We start from the raw sequence: 25,482 nt of genomic DNA on the forward strand, positions 1-25,482 counted from the left end.
GTTAGTTACAACTGAGTGACCATTTCAGAGGACAGTTAAGAGTCAACCACATTGCTGTGGGTCTGGAGTCACATATAGGCCAGACCAGGTAAGGACAGCAGGTTTCCTTCCCTAAAGGACATTAGTGAACCAGATGGGTTTTTACGACAATCCGATAGTTTCATGGATACCATTACTGATACTAGCTTTTGACTCCAGATTTATTTAATTAACTGAATTTAAATTCCCCAGCTGCTGTGGTGCAAGTTTTTCTTCTTTCTTTGAGGTCAGAAGCTCAACTCTAGGTGAAATAGAACATGGGCTTCGAACAGACTGGTTCAGCCCAACAGTGGGCTGAGAATTGGTGGCGTGGGAAGAGAGTTTGAGCAACAGCCAATGACAATGGCTTTGATCTTCCCAATGTTTAACTGGAAGAAATTAGTGTTCATTGGAGGACTGGACATCCGACAAGCAGGCTGACAACAGAGGCAATGGAGTGATCGTGAGGTGGAAGAGAGGTAGAGCAGGGTGTCAGCATACATGTGGTATCTGAGTCAGGTCTTCAGATTCTGTCATCAAGGGGCAGTAAGTAAATGAAGAATAGAAGGGGGCCAAGGATAGATCCTTGGAGGACTCCAGACAAACAGTGTGGTGGCGAGAAGAGAACACATTGTTGAAGATTCTCTGGCTAGCTGGATAAGTAGGAGTGGAACCAAGCAAGGGTAATCCCATTCAGCTGGACAATGATTGGAGGAGAATGGTTTGGTCAACCGTGTCAGAGGTTGCAGAGAGGTAGAGAGGTAATAGCGCAGCATAGTCAATCACACAAGATGCAATTTGTGACTTAGTTGCAGGAAAGATGGGCAAGAATTTGGGAAGCAACAACACAAGTTTGCAAATGGGACCGAGGATAGGTTTTTTGAGGCAGGGGTGTTTAACTGCAGTTTTGAATTGGATAGGGACAGTACCAGAGGACTGAATGAGTTGCAGTTTATGGAGGATGGAAGCAGCTGAACACAGTTGAATTGAGTGAACCAAGCAGCCTAGATCTGCTGTCCAGATATAACTTCACTTACTTTGATGTGGAGGCCAGCTTCTTTGAAGATGTTCCCTGTTTTTTCTCAACATGCTGGTAATTATTAGTCACTTTTATATTGAACATCTTTACCTCTGATTTCAGAAACCCAGAGCTCAGGAGTTGGCTCCCAGTATTTCAACTGTTCAATTTTGGTAGGTCTACATGTCTGCTGTCAGTCTATGGAAACAGGATTTAGCAGTATGAATGCAAAGAGCCAGCTCATGGATGCGAGGCTCCTGGAATCAAACTTAAAATATCAATATAAACAGCCGTATAATTATTTCTGAGTATATGGGAATGAGAACTGAAGCTCCATCGCTGTTTAGAAAGATATTTGCTTGGCCAGGCTTGGAAAAATGCCTTTCATGCCATGTGCTTTTTTTGAGACAACTGCTGCCTTCCTTTCAGGATGTCTCCTGATATCTGTAATGGCAGACCTAACGACCTTTGCCTACTGCAGTAACTGGCTCACTTGCATGCAAATAGCATTTGAAAAGCCAAAAGCATTTAGCTAAAACATCTTGACCTGGATTTTAGTTAGTGATCTGTTGGTGTTCTTTCCAAAATTGATTAACCATTGGGTACACTAAAGTGATGTGCCTTAACATTTCCCTTGCTGGTTCACATTACAATGTTTGTCTCAAAAATACATACTTGTGCCTGGCCAGAAATTTTTAACTTTAATCTTTGACCATGAGACTGGAGATGGAACAAAACCTTATGCAGAGCAGTTTCTAGTGGCTGATTTACAGAGGCTTTCACCATCTAAGTTGGAGAATAAAGGGACCTAAAAATTGGATAGAGAAGGCTATAAAAAAAACTACTGTATACAAGTACAATAAGTATCTTCATGAATCGTAAGCTGAAACTTTCAAACCATTGATACACTCAATTAGTTTAACCTTGATGAAACAATTTTATGTCCTACATTTTTTGCCTACCCTTGCAGTTTGTGGGTTGTTGCCAAATACTTCAAACATCTGATTCAAGTCACAAATGCTGCTTCAGTTTGCATGTCGACTGAAGTGTAGCTCCCTCAAGTGTTTTTAAACAGCTATTACAAAAACTTTTGTCCAAGGAGCATATTATGAACCAACACATCGCCCAAAGTCATGCACCTCTCAGAGGAACTTTGGACAGGTCCTAACTATGTTATTACACGTTTACCCCAAACTCACTTGCCTCTTAGGTTTATCTCGAGTCACAAAGGGATTCATTTCATCAGTAACTGCCCTGGTCAGTGTATGTCATTAACATATCCTAAAAACAGAATTTCCCTCCAACTTCTCAGATAACCAAGATAGATATTTGTAGAATCTCCTTTTCTAAATTTAAAAATTTTGGTTGCCCAAGTAATCTTTTGTGAAATAAACCTTGAGGTTTTCAATAGATTGACATTGCCAGGACAACAGAAGCAGTTACAAGATTCTAGACTATGCTGAGGAACAGGCACACATTACAGTTACGATGTCAGACTGCCATAAGTGCAAGAAAAACAATGCTAATTTTTGTCCTGCTGTACATGATTAACGACAAAGTACCATCTCTTCCACATTTTCATTCTTAAAGTACCTTTAATATTCAGAATTAGCTTTTCAGTTGATTGCAAGTAAACAAATCCACAAAATTCTCCACAAGAAGTGGCATTAACATTCTAATTACACGCGCTTCTTAAACCACACTGTAAAAAGTACGTCACTGGAACTAGAATGGATGAACAGGGACATTCTCAACTCTTCCTACTGTTCACACAGCTTTGTTCAGATGGCAAAACCATGTGGGATAGGAAGAGGATTATCCAATACAACCAAAGAAACCAAATCCTCTGCATGGGAACACTCCCCACATGAAATAAACCTATTTATTCATGAAGCGTGTTAATTACAGGATTGCTATTTTACAATCTAAAGAACTAATTCAGCAGTACTGCATGGCTTTGCAATGTTTTTTGAAGACTCCTTCTCGGGGGGGGGGGGGGGAAGAAAGAGAGGGGGCAGGGAAGCATTTAAGTCCCAGCTTTAACTGACATTAGGTAACACCATCAAGATGAAATTACATGAAATCTTTAATGCAGTGAAACATCTTAAGGTACTTCACAGGGGCATGAATGAGAAAAAAGAGAATTGAACACCAAATAGGCACCAAGAGATGAGTTATGGGCAGCAGCCAAAGCCATGGTTGGCAAGGTATGTTTTGGGGAGGCTTTTGAAGGTGGGGGAAAAAAGCAAGACAAAGAATTGTAGCAACAGTATTCTAGAGTACAGGAGCACAATAGCATGAAGTTATGCTTCTGATGGTGGAGCAGAGGGAGGAGGGGAGATACAAAGCAGACCAGAATCAGAAGAGTGGAGAATGTAGGGCTGGGTATGGTTGCAAGGAATTTGTAAATGAGCATTTTAAAATTGATGTACTAGGGGACAGGGAGACAGTGCATAATATATATATGGTCAATGAAGTAAATACTACATAATACCCCAAAATAGACAAAGATATAACATTTAATAAACTGGAAAGTGCATGTGCTAGAAAATTGCTCGATTTAGATAGCAGGAACATAGAAAATAACAAAACTAATATTAATGGTGCAAACACATATTATATCTGTGCTTTTCAGCCAATGTATGATTTTTTTTTTTAATATAGAATAAAAACAGAGAGTTGGGGCACAACAAAATATAGATGAACAAGAGATCAGACAGCAGGAATACAGCAAGGGTAGTCATTATATATTTGGCCTTCCTCCATTTTCAAATGGCCTAACATTACCATTATTCTTATGCCGTAACATTACAATTGGTCTTCCTCAATAATCAATTAGCTGTAGGGAGGCAGAATCACCATTAGGGTGAAAATGTCTGCTAGGTTGTCCATCTTCAGACTTTGTAGAATACAAAGAAAAGCATAAAATATGCAAGAAGTCTGAAAAATAAAATGTTCTGAAAATACAGTTCAGTCAGCATCTAAAAAAAACAAAAGCTCACATTTCAGGTGTAGACTTCCATACGAACTGGAAACTAGAAAGAAAGAAAGTCCATTATATGGGTGAAAAGTAAGAACAGGTAAAAGTCAAAACTGGCAATGTGAAAGTCAAGATACCAGTCAACTTTTACCTGTTCCATCCCCCTTATCATTTTGTTCAGTCCTATAAAAGGAACTGTATCTTCCAACCAAGGTTCATAACATTTACCCATCTTTTCAAATGCTGGCATATCTTGTATTTGTAACATTTTCTGTTTTTATTAGCACATTATAGATTTCCTGTCTAGGCAATTGAGGGGCAAGGCCACCTCACTTTGGTTCTTGCAATTAAAGCTGTCCAGCTTTTGGTTCCAAGTTATGGAAGAAGTGAACGTTGTAAATGGAGAGCGCTAGCGAGATCAGGCCTACTGAGTGAGCACAGCTGCACCTTAAGTAAAAGTGTAAACATCTGGAGGATCTCAAGTGCCACCATCGTGGGGTCCTGCTTCCAGCCTATATGACAGTTCCATTAATTTATAATTTGTAACTGCTGTGGAGGCACATGTCAGCCTTTGGGCTCTGGAAACAGCAAGGCCCAATGCAGGGGGAATTACCAAAGAATTTAATTAAACCAATTCAGAATACTTTAAGAAAACTATTCACTGTTCTAAGGATACATATAGATATAGATGACAACTATAACAGCAGCAAACTGAACATTGGAGGGAACTGAAAATTGCTCGTTAGCTCCCACTGGATTAGAATGCATAGCTACTTGGACCAACAAAAGAACACAGCTGGGTTTGGGCACATTTTTTGCTGCTCGAACGAGATGAATGTGTGGTCTTCCATGGCACACACTTTACACCATTAATTTCTAAACACATCTCGAGCCAAGTTCTGTTTGGTAAAACAGTTAATATAAAGCAAGCACAAGCAACTGCTCGAAAGTCATGTGACAAATGAAATTTAAAATTTAAAATTAAAACAGCACAAAGGCTACCTGAACATACATAGCAGCCTTTTTTTTTTTAAATTTATATTTCTTTTTAATTATCGTTCTGCCTTTTATAATTTTTGTAAAAGGGATCAAGGGATATGGGGAGAAAGCATAGAAACATAGAAGATAGGAGCAGGAGTAGGCCATTTGGCCCCTCGAGCCTGCTCCGCCATTCAATGCGATCATGGCTGATCATCCAAATTCAGTACCCGGTCCCTGCTTTCTCCCCATACCCCTTGATCCCTTTAGCCTTAAGAAATATATCCAACTCCTTTTTGAATATATTTAATGAATTGGCCTCAACTGCCTTCTGTGGTAGAGAATTCCACAGGTTCACCACTCTCGGTGAAGAAATTCCTCATTTCTGTCCTAAATGGCCTACCCCTTATCCTGAGACTGTGATCCCTGGTTCTGGACTCCCCGACCATCGGGAACATCCTTCCTGCATCTAGTCTGTCCAGTCCTGTCAGAATTTTATAAGTTTCGATGAGATCCCCTCTCATTCTTCTAAACTCCAGCGAGTACAAGCCCAATCGACTCAATCTCTCCTCATATGTCATTCCTGCCATCCCAGGTATCAGCCTGGTGAATCTTCGCTGAACTCCTTCCATGGCAAGAACATCCTTCCTCAGATAAGGCGACCAAAACTGCACACCGTACTCAAGATGTGGTCTCACCAAGGCCCTGTACAAATGCAGCAAGACATCCTTGTTCCTGTACTCAAATCCTCTCGCTTTGAAGACCAACATACCATTTGCCTTCTTAACCACCTGCTTGCTTACCTTCAGCGACTGGAGCACAAGGACACCCAGGTCTCGTTGCACTTCCCCTTCTCCCAATCTATTGCCATTCAGATAATAATCTGCCTTCCTGTTTTTGCCACCAAAGTGGATAACCTCACATTTATCCACATTATACTGCATCTGCCATGCTTTTGCCCAATCACCCAACCTGTCCAAATCATCTTGGAGTTTCTTGGCATCCTCCTCACAGCACACACGCCCACCCAGCTTTGTGTCGTCTGCAAATTTGGAGATATTACATCTAGTTCCCTTGTCTAGATCATTAATATATATTGTGAATAGCTGGGGTCCAAGGACAGGGTACTACATTTGGATGATCAGCCATGATCTCATTAAATGGCGGAACAGGCTCGAGGGGCCGAATGGCCTACTCCTGCTCCTATCTTCTATGTTTATGTATTCTGGAATAACTAGTCTCTTCTGCCGGATCTGAATCTCCACCCCTTTATCCCTGAGCAATGCCATAGAAGATCAAATAAAAAATTCCCAGTGAATTAATTTCCAGCTTTAATGTTATTCAGCATCACAATCCAAAAAAGCATTACCATCTGCAATTGCTTTCCCATTTGCTTTCTACCAGTTAGAGATACGATTCAAATTTAAGTGGCTGGTCCACTCAAAGCTGCAAATGACCACAAAGAGCACCTGAGTACTGGTTAAAAAATGATGCCAGCAGTGGCTCAAACAATATTCTATTTTTTTTTATATAAACTAAAAGTACACATTGCACTCATTAACAAGTAAAAAAAGTTAAACAAAAAAAAAAAATCAGGAAGCTTAATATTCATACCTCCAATGCTCAAAATTCTCAAACCCCTGCTAAAATGATCTTCAGTTAACAGCTAACATCTCTGAAGAGATGAAAGCTGCTTATAGTACCAGTACATATCTATTTTCATGCTGCGCAAGAGCTAAGTGCAACTGGTATTCGACAGTTACCAAGTCAATTTATATTTTATTGCGCTGTTTAGGTTAGCCGCCGCCAACTTGTACTTATATAGAGCCGTTAACGCAGTAAAACATCCCAAGGCGCGTCACAGGAGTGCTAGAAGACAAAAAATTGACAGAGCCACATAAGAAATTAGAGCAAATGACCAAAGCTTGGTCAAAGAGATAGGTTTTAAGGAGCATCTTAAAAGGAGGAGAGGTAGAGATGGAGAGGGTTAGGGAGGGAGCTCCAGAGCTTAGGGCCTAGGCAGCTGAAGGTACGGCCACCGATGGGTTGAGCGATTATAATCAGGGATGCATAAAAGGGCAGAATTAGAGGAACGCAGATATCTCCGGGGGGGGGGGGGGGGGGGGGGTTGGGTTGTGGGGGAGAGGAGACATGCTAGAAATGTACAGGAAACTTTGGTTTATCCGGAGGTTAACTGTCCGGAATGCTTGAGCCACCGGCAAAAATCAGGAGCCATTTCGTTAGATTTTTTTTCTTTTCGTTGCTTTTTTTTCCCCCCACCAGTCAGGCTCTGCAAGGTCTCGCTGAAGCTGTTGCTAAGCTACAGAGACGCTTGCAAGGTACGGCCGACTGTTTAGAAGCTGTTGCTAAGCAACAGGGTTTGTTGCCAGATACGGAGCTCAAAATCTCCGTATGTTTCAACATTAGCGCTGGTTTGTCCGGCAGTTTTGATGGGACGGCAACAGCTCGGTCCCGTCGGTGCCGGATAGCACAAAGTTTCCTGTATGTTGTATTGTTGCAAAAATAGGAACATAGGAATACGAGAAGGCCATTCAGCCCCTCAAGCCTGTTCTGCCATTCAATTAGATCATAGCTGATCTAACCTTGGCCTCAACTGCACTTTCCCACCCGCCCCCCATAACCCTCGACTCCCCTGTAGTTCAAATATCTGTCCATCTCAGCCTTGAATATATTCAAGGACTCCGTCTCCACAGCTCGCTGGGGTAGAGAATGCCAAAGATTCATGACCCTTAAAGAAATTCCTCCTCATCTCAGATTTAAATGGGCGACCCCTTATTCTGAAACTATGGCCCCTAGTTCTAGATTCCCCCACAAGGGGAAACAGCCTCTCAGCATCTACCCTGTCAAGCCCCCTCAGAATCTGATGTTTCAATAAGATCCCCTCTCATTCTTCTAAACTCCAATGAGTATTGGCCCAACCTGCTCAACCTTTCCTCATAAGACAACCCCCTCATCTCAGGAATCAACCTAGTGAACCTTCTCTGAACTGCCTCCAATGCAAGTATATCCCTCCTTAAATGAGACCAAAACTGCACACAGTACTCCAGGTGTGATCTCACCAGCACCCTGTACAGTGGTAGCAAGACTTCCCTACTTTTATACTCCATCCCCCTTGCAATAAAAGCCAACATTCCATTTGCCTTCCTAATTACTTGCTGTACCTGCATGCTTTGTTTCATGTATGAGGACCCCCAGACCCCTCTGTACCGCAGCATTTTGTAGTATCTCTATTTAAATAATAATTTGTTTTATTCTTCCTACCAAAGTGGGTAACCTCACATTTTCCCACATTATACTCCATCTGCCAAATTTTTTGCCCACTCACCTAGTCATAGAGTGACTTTATCTCTTTGCAGACTCTGTCCTCCTCACCACCTATCTTTGCATCGTCAGCAAATTTGGCAGCAATACACTCGGTCCCTTCATCCAAGTCACTAATACAGATTGTAAATAGTTGAGGCCCCAGCACTGATCCCTGTGGCACCCCACTAGTTATAGTTTGCCAACCTGAAAACGACCCATTTATCCTGACTCTTTGTTTTCGGTTAGCCAATTCTCCATCCATGCTAATATATTACCCCCAACCCAGTGAGCTCTTATCTTGTGCAGTAACCGTTCATGTGGCACCTTATCGAATGCCTTCTGGAAATCCAAATACACCACATCTACTGGTTCCCCTTTATCCACCCTGCTCGTTAAATCCTCAAAGAACTTTAGTAAATTTGTCAAACACGATTTCCCTTTCATAACAGTCGAGCAGAGTCAACATGGTTTTGTGATTTTCTAAATGTCCTGCTATTACTTCCTTAATAATGGATTCCAGCATTTTCCCAATGACAGATGTGAGGCAAATGGCATACTGGCCTTTATTGCAAGGGGATTGGAGTACAAGAGTAAGGCAGTCTTACTACAATTGTACAGGGCTTTGGCGAGACCACACCTGGAGTACCGAGTACTGTGCACAATTTTGATCTCCTTATCTGAGGAAAGACACACTTGCCTTAGAGACAGTGCAACAAAGGTTCACTAGCTTGATCCCTGCGATGAGAGGGTGGTCCTATGAGGAGAGATTCTATACGCTCTGGAGTTTAGAAGAATGAGGGGATTTCGTTGAAACATATAAGATCTTGAGGGGGATTGACAGGGTAGATGCGGAGAGGTTGTTTCCACTGGCTGGAGAGTCTAGAACTAGGGGGCATAGTCTCAGGATAAGCCTTTTAAGACTGGGATGAGGAGGAATTTCTTCACTCAGAGGGCTGTGAATCTTTGGAATTCTCTACCCCAAAGGGCTGTGGATGCTGAGTCGTTGAGCATATTCAAGGCTGAGATGGATAGCTTTTTGGACTCTAGGGGAAATCAAGGGATATGGGGATCAGGCGGGAAAGTGGAGTGGAGATCGAAGATCAGTCATGGTCTTATTGAATGGTAGAGCAGGCTCAAAGGGCCGTATGGCCTACTCCTGCTCCTAATTCTTAATCTAGAAAATGTCAATTGACGCAGTATCCATATCATTTTGGGGGGGGGGGGGGGAAAAGAGAGGGGGGAGAGAGGAAGAGAATTACAGATATCCTCTACTGTTTGGGTAAAAGAGTGTTTACTGGCTTATCAAAAAGACAGCTTTAATTTTAAGATCATGCCCCCATGTTCTGAATTTTCCCACCAGACAAAATACCCAAATCCATTTAATTTGATTAGACCACCCCATAACCTTCTAAACTCAAGAATACAAGCTGTTTACTTGGCTTCACTTAGCTCCTAGTTCCTCCAATTGGCTACCGTTTTACTTTAAAGTAAAACAAAATGGGAAGTCAAAATGTTGATATTTAAAGAGCATTAGTAAAAAAAGCTCAACACTGAAGGTATGCATTCAAGTGCACACCACACAAGTATTATAAACATATGTTCCTTGCACATTCTTAACTGATTTTGAACTTAAAGAAAATGTGCACAGGATGCGGCTCTGAACAGATGCTAAACTTTGTATAGGTATGCTGGACCAACATCATTTTCATTCAAATTGCAGCTTAAGGCATATCTCATCCATTTTATCTTATTTTTACTCTCCATGTGTTCACCGCGTGATACCGCCAATTCCAGAATCTATACATAACCTTTAAGTAAATCCCTCAGAGCACAGAAGCTATGTTAAATATGTCAGCTATCACAGCCGAGAACAGTTGGCACTATTATTTATTTTAGAGCACTACATCACATGCTATTACTTGCATAAATTAGAATGAAATTTATGCAGCAGGACGTCTGCCAACACAATTAAAAATGTTGAAGCTGGTATCTCAGTGGGACAGAGCACTTTTTGTACCAGTGTATCAGAACGGGAACCTGGATCCACAATCCCCAACCAGACAGTTCCTGATCTGCAAGTCTTTCAAGGAGGCTATAAAAAAAGGGTTTACAAAAAAAAGGTTTGCTTTAAAAATCAAAGCTAGTTTGAAGTAGCTCTGGAGCAATATTGGTGACATTTTCTGTACTTGTAATTTTAAGTTAAGTTAAGGTATTTTACAATCCATAATTACACTCAGATTTTAGGCCAGTTCAACTATTTGCCTTGTCCTCTGATTACTGTAAATAGATTCACACATTAATATATCTGCAAGGATCATGAACATAATCAAAACCCAAGACTGAATTACACACCAGCTCCCAACACAGCCGAATCCAGACTTATCAAGGAATGTTATAGTTGGATCAGAATTGTATAAACTGTAGATAAATATAGGCTCTGAAAATACGTAGAGTATTCATCAAAAAAATTTTTTAAAAAGGGATTTAAGAAAATATGTACTTTATACAACTGATTAGACTTCCAGGACATCCTGCTGTCTGAGCAAAATCTGGCATTGAACAGACAAGAACTACACAAATATAGGCACACAAAACAGGATAACTGCTGAATATTTTGCATTTGATCAGGAATTCTACACAATGGTCACAAATAGGATGTGGCTTGGAACACAAATTATACACATGGATCGCACATCTATCGGTCACCATCTGCATTAAATTTTAATTCTTTTTGGTTACACATTACACAAAAGCATTGCACGCAAAGATCACACCAAATCTCTGCAAAGAAGGGCAATGGGACAAATGAGGAACAAGTTTGCTCACACCTAGTGTAGATTAATTTTAATAGTCTCCTCAGATAGCTCAGCTGGTTAAGGCAGAGTTACACAAATCAGGAAAGTCCCTGGCCAATGCTGATCTCAGGCAGGATGGCAGTAGGGGCACTACAATTTTCCTCATCACCATAGGCTTAGCAGGGAAATTCAGTCAGGATTCACACTGCTGATCACTGAATGCCAGTGGGCATGGTTTTCAGTAAGGGTAAACATGTTCAAAGAAAACATTTGATCTTTCTACTTTATATAAAAAATGCATTAGAGTGTCTTTTAGCAATCAAACCATTACAAACAATTAACTTATGGCTTGCATGAAATTGGCTGAGGAGAGTCAAGACTTCACGACAATATCAGCCAGTCAAATAATCTGCCAATACACACTGTTTAAGCTCGCAAATGAAGAATAGCACCGGCACAAGGTACCAGAAAGAAGTCAATGCCTTTAGGAGAGGAGAAATTGGTAGAAAAGCGAAGGGGGGGGAACGAAGCACAAATTTAATAAGGTAACCGGATCAGTCAGTTTTCTTAATCAATGAGCTTGTTGGCCAGTTACATCACCACACAACATCAAACTCAATTATGCCATGCTACAAATTTGACACCCGAAGGCTTTACATTTAATAACTCCATTTGATAAAAATATATTGTGGCGGTACCACCGGTTGTCCCTTGCATTGAGATACAGTAAGGTAAGTTAAAGGGAATTATGTATGTGTCTGTTACTATGCTCAGGCTTCTCTCCTGTACTCTGACGTCATGACATCAGAGCTCAGAACCTTCCAACAGTTGAGCTTGGAACCTGCTGGCAGTTGAGCTCGGAACCTGCTGGCAGTCGAGCTGGGAAACTTCTAGTTAGTCCTCGTGGAGTCCCTGCTGGGACAAGACCTATACCACGGTGCTCCTACAGTCAGCCATCTTACCTGATGTAATTAGTCTGTTCCTGTAAATAAACAACTTGTTAATAGTTCATCGAAGTCAAACTCTCTTATTTAGTGGCGATCTACACGAACCACTACATTGGTGACCCAACGACGTGAGTACGGGAGCTCATCAATTCCAACACTACAATTGGTGAACCCGTATCTGTGAACGATTTTCACGGTAGCAACGCGCGCCTGAACCTCGTCTTCCCACAAGACGACCAACGCACAACCGACGAACAACCACGGAACAGCAACCGCCTCACTCCGCCAAAGGCGACCCCGTCTTTGCGAACGTATTCGCAAGGTAAGCGCAGCCTGGAGCAGATCCTGTTTGACACGGACAAAACTCAACCGGACCCCGTTTTTTTTTTTTGTGAACAGTTTTCACAAAAGAAGCACGCCATGGAAGCACCAGCCGTTTTGCTGTCGCTACCGCAATCCAGGGAGCCACAGTCTCCCTCGTGCTTTATAAAGGTAGAAGCCCCGTTCGACGAGAACATCGATGCGGCCCCGACCACGCACTTGCTTACGGTCCCCGTACTCATCTTTCCTACCGTCACACGGATCGTCCGCCTCTACATCCAAAGCAACAGCAAGTATACATCTCTCCAAGCGCAGGGTACAGCATGTTCGGGCCCACAAAATCGGAGCGTGCCCTGCGGGGATACCACGAGGACTCACCCCCGCGAACCACGAGGACCCATCCCTCGCGAACCACGAGGACCCATCCCTCGCGAGCCACGAGGACCCTGCCCTCGCGAGCCACGAAGACTCGTTCCCCGCCGACAACGCACCAGCCCGTCAGCCTGCTGGCTGTGTTACCTACTACACGATTCAGCGTGAACAAAAAGCGTGCCGCCCTCCCGGCTGTGTTCTCCTAAATCTACAACTACTACAAGTGTTGCCGCCCTCCAGGCAGAGTTTACCCCTCCCGAAAATATCTTTTTATTTTTCTCTCCTCCTCTGAAGGCACCGATTCATTGCAGTCATCCTCTGGTATCCAAGTAACCATGATTAATTTCTAAGCTACAACAGAAACTGTTGGCAGGCTTTTTAACTGTGGGGAGGGGGGGGTCTCAAGAGTTTGGCTTGATCCTGTTCTCACCTGACTTTCACATATGTGCACTTACAGCAGGGGTTGTTGGATAGCAATCAAACAGATTTTCCCATTCCCTAACCCAGGAGTATTGAGCTCAGTTGTAGCACCCCAGGCTCAGATGAGCTAATTTGGCAGAGATTGGCAAACAAACCAGAGACCTTCCTGGTCTGTATTAATGAGCAACTCGCTGAGCCATCAACACTTAGTGGCGAAGGAGTGAACAGACTAGTTTACCACAATTGGAAGAAAATGCAAAGTTTAAACCAGAGGGGTCAACGGTTTGGAAACAAAGACAAGGGTAATGCTGAACGATCACCGAATTCCTGAAAGGGTTACACATTCCCAGAATTATATACAAAAAACCCATTAAAAAGCTGAAAACATTTTAAAATTTTTCCTCCACATGCATCACTAGAGGCTAACAAAATGTGCAGATTAAGAAAATAGAGTATTATTGTTTATTTGAGTACCATAAGAATTTACATTTATATAGCACCTTAGTACATCTCTCAAATGTCTCAAACATGCTTCACGTACAATGATTTACTTTGAAATGCAGTGACGTATGAAATCTGAGACAGCAATTTTGCACACTGCATATTCCAACAACAGAAATTAAATGTATTTATCAGTTAACCCTCTCCGGTAGTATGTGTTAGCGAAGGAAATTGTACCAGGGTACCAGAGCTCGCTGTTATAGAGTCATACAGCACGGATAGAGGCCCTTCGGCCCATCGTGTCCGCACCGGCCATCACGCCCTGTCTAATCTAATCCCATATTCCAGCATTTGGTCCGTAGCCTTGTATGCTATGGCATTTCAAGTGCTCATCCAAATGCTTCTTGAACGTTGTGAGGGTTCCAGCCTCCACAACCCTTTCAGGCAGTGAGTTCCAGACTCCAACCACCCTCTGGGTGAAAAAGTTCTCTCTCAAATCCCCTCTAAACCTCCCGCCCTTTACCTTGAATCTATGCCCCCTAGTTAATGACCCTCCTACTAAGGGAAAAAGCTCCTTAGTATCCATCCTATCTATGCCCCTCATAATTTTGTACACCTCAATCATGTCCCCCCTCAGCCTCCTCTGCTCCTGGAATTTTTAATGCCCATCTCAGCCAGCAAAACAGATGGACCTGAAACAGTAGATTCAACTTCAGGCATTGCCTCACTTCCTCGGTAGTACACTGAGATTTTGTAGTCAAGTCCTGGTGTGGGGCTCAAACTCAACTTTCTGACCCACGACTCTCCCTCCCCCATGCAACAGAGCTCCTGACGCAAAGTAGTGCTGCTTCAGTGTAGTAGGATGCGGGTTCACAGTCATAATTCCCCATGTGAAGAGTTCAAAGTCCTGATCATTCATGAACAGATGGCACTTCCCAACCGCAGGGAAACGGACTCATCCTAGGTATTCACGCACCTCATACTGACGTCTACAGGACTACTAGCAAAGGCTACAAAGCAGGTTTCCCTCTCCATGGTTCACTGGTCAGCATATCGCAAACTATGCAAATTATGCCTTCCTAAAGAGACATTGGCTTTGGAAGCTCCATTAACGTTCAAAATGCTGCCTTTTTGTCACAACTATGATTATTGAACTTCTAAAGCAGGTGTCTGTTTCAGAAAGGTATAGCATGTGTACTCCAAAGACAAGTGTTTTCTTTTTTCATCTTAAAAGGGGAGAGAGTTGGGAAAGTTTAGGGAAGACTTTGCTACTAATGATTAGATAAAGGTAGGAGGGGAGCTGCACAAGGGGCTGAAGTCGGTGGAACAAGAGGTGCTCAGGAGACGATTCGGGCTGGAGCAGGTTGCAAAGATAGGCTGATGCAAGGCCGTGCAGGGAGGCTGATGCAAGGCCGTGCAGGGAGGCTGATGCAAGGCCGTGCAGGGAGGCTGATGCAAGGCCGTGCAGGGAGGCTGATGCAAGGCCGTGCAGGGAGGCTGATGCAAGGCCGTGCAGGGAGGCTGATGCAAGGCCGTGCAGGGAGGCTGATGCAAGGCCGTGCAGGGAGGCTGATGCAAGGCCGTGCAGGGAGGCTGATGCAAGGCCGTGCAGGGATTTAAAGAGGCAGATGGGAAACTTACATTTAAAGCCTTGGGTGGACATGGAGCTAATGCAGATTAGGGTAAAGTGTGAACTGGACTTAGGACCAGATACATGCAGCAGAGCTTTGGCTAAGTTGAAGTTCATGGAGGGTGGAGGAGATTGGAGACCAGCAAGGAGCGCATTGGAGTAGTCGAGTCCGGATGTGATGGTATCAATAGGAGTTTCAGCTGCAAACAGTCTGATGCAAAGGTAGAGGTGGGCAAAACTGCACAGGTGGAAGTAAGCAGTGATGGAAACAACATGGGTTCAGAAGTTCAGCTCATGGTTCAATGTTCCCTTTAATTTTTTTTCGTGCACGGTCCCTTTAAATTTGCTGCGCGGTATCTCTTCCAGCAGTAGGAGCTGATGAGTGGCCTGCGCGGGACCGCACCTTAGGGGAACATTGCTGCCAAGATTGTGAACAGTCTGGTTCAGGCCAAGACAGTGCCTAAGGAGGGGACCGAATCACTGCCGAGGGAGTGGAATTTATGGTGGGAGCTGAAGACAATGGTTTCCGTTGCCCAAGTGTTGAACTGGAGGAACTTAAAGACTCATACAAAAACTGGATGTCAGATAAACGGTGACAGCAGAGGCAGTGGAGAGGTCAAGTTGGGGGTCATCAGCATTTGTGTGGAAGCTGATCCCGTGTTTACAGATGATGCTGCAAGAGAAAGCATGCACATGAGTAAGAGGGGGCCTGTGTGGAGTGAGAAGGCGGTCAAGGGAGCAGATGGTGGTTCTCAAGCATAAGACGAGGTTGAAAGATGATGATGGAGTTTCAGGCTAGTGGATTGGGGACCGATACAGAAAGTATTGCATGGATGGTCGCAATCTTCATGAAGAAAATATTGGGCAGGCCAACAGTGATTCATAGTGGATACAAATTCCACTAACGGAAGTGGGCATATCTTATGTCAAACCTAAAATATACATAATATACAAGGAAGGTTTTCCTCTTAAAAAGGGTAGACTACTTTACTTACACCTACAAAAAAAAGTGATAACTTGAGATAATAATAGGGTTCTACAGCTTAAAGAGTCTACATAACAAGAAATAGGAGCAGTAGGTGGCCATTTGGCCCCTCGAGCCTGCTCTGCCATTCAATAAGATTACAGCTGATAATCTACCTCAACTCCACTTTCCTGCACTATCCCCATATTCCTTGATTCCCTTAAAATCTATTATCTGTCTTGAATATACTCAATGACTGAGACTCCACAGCCCTCTGGGGTAGAGAATTCCAAAGATTCACCACCCTCTGAGCAAAGAAATTTCTCCTCATCAGTCCTAAATGGCCGACCCCTTATTCTGAGACTGTGACCCCTGGTTCTTGACTCCCCATCCAGGAAAAACATCCTCCTCCCTGCATCTACCCAGTCAAGCCCTGTAAGAATTTCATATGTTTCAATGAGATCACCTCTCATTCTTCTAAACTCTAGGGAATATACGTACGAACATACGAATTAGGAGAAGGCCACTCAGCCCTTCGAGCCTGCTCCACCATTCAATAAGATCATGGCTGATCCGATTACTCCACATTCCCACCTACCCCTGGTAACATTTCACCCCCTTGCTTACCTAGAATCTATCTACCTCCTATAGGCCTAGTCTACTCAATCTGTCCTCATAGGACAATCCCCCCATCCCACAATCCCCCCCATCCCAGGAATCCGTCTGGTGAACCTTCGTTGCACTCCCTCTATGGCAAATATATCCTTCCTTAGGTAAGGAGACCAAAACTCAACACAATACTCCAAGTGTGGTCTCACTAGGGCCCTATATAATTGCAGTAAGATATCTTTATTACAAGAGGATTTGAGTAAAAGAGTAAAGGCCAACATACCATTTGCTTTCCTAATTGCTTGCTGTACCTGCATGTTAACTTTCAGTGATTCGTGTACAAGGACACCCAGGTCCCTCTGAACACTAACATTTCCCAATCTCTCACCATTTAAAAAATACTCTGCTTTTCTATGTTTCCTACTAAAGTGGATAACTTCACATATCTCCACATTATATTCCATTTGCCATGTCCTTGCCCACTCACTTAGCTTGTCTATATCCTCTTGAAGCCTCTTTGCATCCTCCTGACAACTTACATTCCCACCCAGATTTGTATCATCAGCAAACTTGGATATATTACATTTGGTCCCCTCATCCAAATCATTGATATCGATTGCGAATAGCTGAGGCCCAAGCACTGATCCTTGCGGTACCCCACTAGTTACAACCTGCCAACCCATAAATGACCAGTTTATTCCTACTGCCTGTTAACCAATCCTCAATCCATGCTCGTATATTACCCCAAATCCCATGATTTTGTTTAGTAACCTCTTGTGTGGCACCTTATCGAATGCCTTCTGAAAATCCAAATACACCACGTCCACTGGTTCCCCCTTATCTATTCTGCTAGTTACAACCTCAAAAAACGAACAGATTCGTCAAACACAATTTCCCTTTCATAAATCCGTATCGACTCTGCCCAATCCTATTATTATTTTCTAAGTGCCCTGTTACCACGTCCTTAATAATAAATTCCAGCATTTTCCCTACTACTGATGTCAGGCTAACTGGTCTGTTGTTCCCCCTTTTCTCTCTCCCTTCTTTCTTAAATCGCTTCCACTTATTGGGAAAGGAGCTGCCGAGATAGAAAGTGATGCCAATCCCTATTATCATCACCAGAAAGGACAGATACTTGTGTCAATGTTATGCTTTTCCTTAGTTCAGCACATACTGTACTATATACAGATAGACAGTTTTTCCCCCAGACGTCAAAAGTCCATTTACTCTTTGGAGAAAGTTCTATGGGTTTCTCAGCCAAGAAAGTCAGTTTTCCACAACACTTTCAGCTGAGAATATTCTATAAATGGCAAATGATTTCAGCACAGAAATACACCACCAATCAGCAACCACAGGAAGCACAAGGGAAGGAGGACACGATAAAGGTAGGAAGGAGGGAAAGGTTGCCAAACTATTTCGCTTGATTTATCAGGTAGTTCAATGCTATTAGAAACATAGAAGATAGGAGCAGGAGTAGGCCATTCGGCCCTTCGTGCCTGCGCCGCCATTCAACGAGATCATGGCTGAATATTAAATTTCCATTTCAGAAATAGTACAGCCCTTGATGATGCTTTCACCTGAGTAGTTAAAAAAAAAAACTGGATGGTGCAGTGGGCTAATACAATCTTCTATTACCGGTGAAACCAAATTTAAATGTTTTTCACTAGTTTCAACCAAGTTTCTAGAATGGTGTAACAACAGAAAATGCTGGAAACACTCGGCAGGCCAGGCAATATCCGTGGAGAGAGAAACAGAGTTAACGTTTCAGGTTGGAGACCTTTCTTCAGAACTTCTGAACCTTCCGACTGTTTCAAGCATTTTCTGTTATTTCAGATTTCCAGCATCCGCAGTATTTTACTACTGTTCTAGAATGGGGTGCAGTGAAATGAATTTGATAATAAAAACACCGTCAATAATAAAGTTTTAAATTTGAAAGCATTCAATATGAATTGGAACAGAGAAACCTCACGCTTGCAGCAGCAATGAATATTTTCTTTAAAAATCAAGGTATGCGGGGGGGGGGGGGGGAAAGAGGAGAGACCGGGGGGGGGGGGGCGGAAAGAGAGAGGAGAGACCTCTGAGAAGGGGAGCAACCAGAAGGCTCCCATAAGCAAACCAAGACTGAGTGTACAGGGCCCAGGGAGGGAGACTGATGCCAGGGAAAGGCCCGAGGAGCCAGGTCGAGACAGAGGCCCAGAGACCTCTGAGGGGGAGGGGGAACAGCCCGGAGGCACCGGGAAACAGCGGCTCACAGACTCAGACCTGGGAAGGGTGAACCCAGGAGCCGAGGCCCAGGGACCACGGGGTCGGAGAGGGGGACTTGGAAAGGTCGCGAACAGGGAGAGGGAAACACCAAACCCGGGGCCCCAGAAAAGCTTATTCTAAGATCAACAATACTTTCTCTACACTACCAATAATGAGCGAATCAGAAGAGCCACAACAGCCCCCGAGGGACACAGAGCAACCGCTTCCAGATTCCCTCCAACACCAAAAAAAATGCTATAAAATCGATCAAGCAGAAGCAGCTGAGAGAAAAACCAGAAACTCTTTTTGCTGACCGGTACAGCACTGGGACAAAATGTAACCTCATTTTTTACTCAGATCAGCCAGCGGCTTGGATCACAGCAATAAAATCACACTATACCAGGGTTAAGCTAGAAAAAACTGCTAATGGGTCCAAAATGAAAATTAACACACCAGGAGACAGGGCAACCACGACTGTCAACATGTACAATAACGGAACAATGTTAGTGCAAGGCAACCTTGACAACTTTGAAACGGCCTTCAAGACACTGAAAGGAATAACTGAGGGGAAGGAACAGCCCCAGAGTGGCTAACAGGAGAAAAGCGACCCGCACTCCCCCCAACATTGACAACTCACCAGGAGGAAATCAACCTGGTCAGGAAGTGAACGAGCCACACAGTTCTAACCAGACACTAACCCCGGGGACCCACAGCCACATGATACAACTGACTAACCCCAGCATAATAACCAGGGAGGAAGCCACACATAGTCCCCCTACCAATTCCAGCTCACCAAGAGAAGAGCAGCCTAGCCAGGAAATGAGTCGACCAGACACATACCCCGGGATCACACAGCCAGATACAACTAAAAGATAAATTTAATCAATTAGAGACAGAGATGGTTAAACTTAGAGAGGAGGTCCTTAACATGAAACACAAACAAAAGCAAGAGAGAGGGAGAGACACAGGAGAGAGCTGAATCTACTTGAGAACCAGGTGAATCGACTTGGGAATCAGGTGAAAGAGCTGCAGGAAAACGAAGAGAGGCATAGAGGAGAGATAACACCATTAGACCAGCAACCTGAGGCTAGAGATAAGACAAGACAGAGCCCGACTGAACAGCTGCACTCCCACACGGAACAACAGCAGCAGACACACAATACAAGGGGTGCCACACAGACCGACCAACATACTGAAGCTCAGTCTTCCCCCACCACCGTGGAACCACAAGCGAGCCGCTCACAAGAGGAGCGCACACACCAAACATGCTATGAATCCAGGCGAAAACCACCAGACAGTAAACACAAACAAGGCTGACATCGTGATACTCAGACTCAAATGGGAAATTTCTATGGGAGAAAAAGCTCTTCCCTAGAAGTAAAGTAGAAAAGATCTGGTGCCCAACAACAGACAGAGCCATGGAATGGCTGACCAAAACCCGATTAGGCTCCCCCCAACACATAATAATACACGGGCACAAATGACCTAAAGGCCCAGCAGAAAGGGGTAGCAACATCGCTCAGAGCAATGATTGAGAAGGCAAGCAATACATTCCCAAACACTAGAATCACTGTTTCCACAATATTGCCGAGAACAGACTTTAACAGCAACACAATTCATGAGATAAATGCCAGCATAGCAAGAGACTGTGAATCAAAACACAACGTGCACCTGGCCCAACACCCCACCCTCGATAAGGAATGTCTTTACGACCGCGTCCACATCCACAGGAAACGAATATCGATCTTTGCTAAAGCCCTGAAGGACGTCGCTTTTAACCGAGTCCATACCCAGACTCCAAGAGGACCCCCCCCCGACCACCAGAAATCAGCGGGGTACACATCAGGACCACAACAGAGACCACCACCACACCAACCGAGACCAGAGAGGATCCCCATGCACAACATCAGACCTGCACCACTCCTGTCCCACAGGGGAACAGGACCGCTCCCAGCCAGACAGAGGGAGAGATGCACAGGACGTACGCAATACCTCAGACAGAGACAATCCATTAAGAGACAATAAGCAGATGTGCAGCAGCATCTACTTCCGCCTTATGGATCATTGACTAATTAATAGAAAGAACTGTAACCAAGTAGTATTAACATTTATAGACAACTGAGATGACCTTTTTTTCCCCACATTTAGACACGACAAACACATATAATTCTTTAACCTATCATAGTAAAAGATCAAACTTAACATGAAATCCTTATATATTTCGACCTGGAATATCCAAGGTCTACGCTCTTCGGTGCTCGACGTGAAGAGTAGGACCCCAGAGTTCATAGATGAAACTAAAGATCTAGATATTATCATTTTACAGGAAACTTGGTATAAAGGAAAAAGGGCACACTGGATGTCCCCAAGGGTACACTGAGCTGGTGGTCCCCTCCAATAAATTACCAAGAGTAACCCAAGGCAGAGACTCCGGAGGCATACTGATCTGGTTTAAAACAGAACTTAAGAATTACATCAAATTTATAAAAAAGGGCGAAAACCACATATGGCTCAAAATTGAGAGGGAGATTATCTCTAACACCTAAGACGTTTACATTTGCGCACTTTATATCCCCCCAATGGAATCCCCGTACTTTAAAAAGAGGACACCTTCTCCAACATAGAGGGGGAAATTACCCAATACCAGGCCCAGGGGAACGTGTTGATCTGTGGGGACCTCAATTCAAGAACTGGCAAAGAACCAGACTTCACCAATAATCAGGGAAACAATTGCGTATTCGGGAATAACCACTTCGATATCCCTTCCCTCCCATACAGGCATAACTGCGACAAGCAGACAAATACCAATGGAAAACAGCTCCTACAGCTCTGTCGAAGCCTGGGTCTGTACATTGTCAATGGTAGGTTCATAGGAGACCTCCTAGGAAGATCGACCTATTGCTCACCTCTTGGCTGCAGCACCGTAGACTATATGATTACAGATTTGGACCCATCCTCTTTCAGAGCATTCACAGTCAAACCACAAACAACACTGTCAGGTCACAGTCAAATTACGATATCTTAAAAAGACAGAAACAAACATAGAAACACAACCCAGTAAACTATACAACACCAAAAAATCATACAGATGGGCCAAAAACGACACGGAAAAATACCAGAAAGCAATTAGCAATGAATCAACTCAAGCTCTCTTGGACACCTTTCTGGATAACATATACACTCACAATAAAGAAGGCGTAAACCGGGCAGTGAATAACCTAAACAATATTTTTGATAATTTGGCAACAAGGTCAAACTTGAAAGCTCGCAAGAACAAACCCAAAACAAAAAACTATGAAAAATGGTTTGACCCAGATTGCCATAACATGAGGAAAAAACTTAGAAAAATATCAAACCAAAAACACAGACATCCAGAAAACGAGGAATTACGCCTTACTTATTGTCAGACACTAACATAATACAGAAACACACTCAGAACCAAAAAAGAGCAATATATTAAGAACACACTCAGCTCCATTGAGGAATCCATTGATTCCAATTGCTTCTGGGACAACTGGAATACACTACACAAAAAACAACACGACGAATTGGCCATTCAAAATGGGGACACATGGGAAAACCACTTTGAAAAATTATACCAGAAAAACACACTAAGGCCAGAGCAACACCAAATATGCAAAAAACTGGATAAGCTCGAAATGGCCATAAAAGATAACCAAAACCCACTAGACTCCATAATAACAGAAAAAGAACTTTTTGAAAAACTCAAGGACCTGCGACCAGGAAAAGCTTGCGGGACAGACGGTATACTAAACGAGATGATTAAACACACAGACGATAAAATGAAACTGGCTATCCTAAAACTCTTCAACTTGGTTCTGAGTGTCGGTTACTTCCCTGATATCTGGAACAAAGGACTCATAACGCCCATATACAAAAGTGGGGACCAAGTCGACCCAAATAACTATCGAGGCATCTGTGTAAACAGTAACCTGGGGAAGGTATTCTGTAGCATCATAAACAAAAGACTTATAAACTTCCTTGAGGAGCACAATGTCTTGAATAAAAGCCAAATTGGATTCCTGCCAAACTATAGAACATCAGATCATATCTTCACCCTACAGACCCTAATTGACAAACACGTTCACCATAACAAAAGCAAAATCTACGCATGCTTTATAGATTTCCAGAAGGCTTTCGACTCCATCTGGCATGACGGTTTATTCCTGAAACTTATCGAAAGCGGGGTAGGAGGAAAAACATATGATGTAATTAAATCAATGTATACAAACAACAAACGTGCAGTTAAAATTGGAGACAAACAAACAAAATACTTCCCACAGGGGCGGGGGGGTGACGCAGGGCTCGCCAATCTCACCGACACTAATATTTACATAAATGAATTGGCAAAACTACTTGAACAATCGACAGCACCCGGCCTCACCCTATATGAATCCAAGGTTAAATTCCTCCTCTATGCAGACGACCTGGTTCTGCTGTCACCAACTAAGGAGGGTCTACAGCAGAACCTGGATCTGCTGGAGTCGTACTGCCAGACTTGGGCCCTGACAATAAATCCCCAAAAAACCAAAGTCCTTGTGTTCCAGCAAAGATCCAGACATCAGGGACCCAAAATAAATTTCACAATAGGAACAACCAAAATTGAACAAACCACTAACTACACATACTTGGGCTTAAAAATCAGTTCTACGGGAAACTTCAAACTGGCTGTGAATGAACTGAAAGAGAAAGCAAGAAGGGCTTTCTATGCCATTAAAAAATCAATCCAAATAGAAATCCCAATTAGCATTTGGCTCAAAATTTTCAAATCAGTAATTGAACCAATTGCACTCTATGGCAGTGAGGTGTGGGGACCGCTAACACAACAAGAATTTGCAAAATGGGACAAACACCCAATTGAGATCCTACATGCAGAATTCTGTAAAAATATCCTCCGGACTCAAAGGAAAACAGTAAACAATGCATGCAGGGCAGAACTAGGCCAATATCCATTAATAATCACTATCCAAAAAAGAGCCACCAAATTTTGGAAACACCTAGAAATGAGCAACCCCCAATGCTATCACTACGACGCCCTGAAATGCCAAGAGATGACCATAAAGAAGAATACCCTCAGTCAACTAGTCCTGGGACTCAGTGAAGTAACTACTAACAATAACCAGCCCCAGGACAGTGACAGCGTAACACAAAGAATTCGACCCAACACAATCGTCGCTAAGCAAAAGGAAAAATATCTGATATTTGGGCAGAAACAACAAAAACCCAAAACAAACTCAATTGCTACTTGGCCCTAAACAGACAATACAACATAGCTGATTACCTGACCATGGTAAAGGACAGCAAACTGAGAAAAATCTTGACAATGTACAGACTTAGTGAACATTGCCTGGCGATCGAAAAAGGTAGACACAGACAGACCCGGCTACCAAGAGAGGACAGGATATGCTCTCACTGCAGTCAGGGAATGGTGGAGACAGAGATGCACTTCCTCACAGCTTGTAGAAAATATCAGGGCATAAGGGAGAATTTCTACCCAAAATTTACAAAAATATGCCCGGAATTCAGAAATTTGAATGACGAACAAAAACTCCCATACCTACTAGGGGAAAAGAGAAATTGCGTAACACTAGCAGCACACTATGTTACAGCTTGCCATAAACAGAGGGACAACCACTAAAGATAAGAGTATATATAAATTATATGAAAGTATATTTATACACTCAGGGATATATCTGTTTATACACTGTATGGATAGATCTGTATTTTTGTGAACTAACATGAATGTTTTCCGATGCTTTGGCAACATAAGATGTAACTTGTCATGCCAATAAAGCGATTTGAATTGAATTGAATTGAATTGGGAGGAGAGACGGGGGGGGGGGGGGGGGGAGGGGAGGAGGAGGAGGAGAGAGACCTGGGGGGGGGGGGGAGGGAGGAGAGAGACCTGGGGGGGGGGGGGAGGGAGGAGAGAGACCTGGGGGGGGGGGGGGAGGAGAGAGACCTGGGGGGGGGGGGGGGAGGAGAGAGACCTGGGGGGGGGGAAGAGAGAGAGACCTGGGGGGGGGAAGAGAGAGAGACCTGGGGGGGGGGGGGGAAAGAGAGTGAGACCTGGGGGGGGGGGGGGGGGAGAGAGAGAGACCTGGGGGGGGGGGGGGGGGGGGGAAAGAGAGAGACCTGGGGGGGGGGGGGGGAAAGAGAGAGACCTGGGGGGGGGGGGGGGGGGGGAGGAAAGAGAGACCTGGGGGGGGGGGGGAGGAAAGAGAGACCTGGGGGGGGGGGGAGGAAAGAGAGACCTGGGGGGGGGGGGGGGAGGAAAGAGAGACCTGGGGGGGGGGGGGGGAGGAAAGAGAGACCTGGGGGGGGGGGGGGGGAGGAAAGAGAGACCTGGGGGGGGGGGGGGGAGGAAAGAGAGACCTGGGGGGGGGGGGGGGAGGAAAGA

At 43.9% G+C, this 25,482-nt stretch overlaps 1 protein-coding gene across 2 annotated transcripts in view; it reads right to left on the bottom strand.

The window, feature by feature from the left end:
* The window catches only part of sesn1 (sestrin 1), a 167,915-nt gene that overhangs the window by 141,535 nt on the left and 898 nt on the right, over positions 1–25,482 (bottom strand). The gene's annotated exons all lie outside the window — the stretch shown is intronic.

Source organism: Somniosus microcephalus, chromosome 9 (genome assembly GCF_052327205.1).
Source record: "Somniosus microcephalus isolate GS21.2 chromosome 9, FLI_Smic_1.0, whole genome shotgun sequence".
NCBI classification, from domain to species: Eukaryota; Metazoa; Chordata; class Chondrichthyes; order Squaliformes; family Somniosidae; genus Somniosus; species Somniosus microcephalus.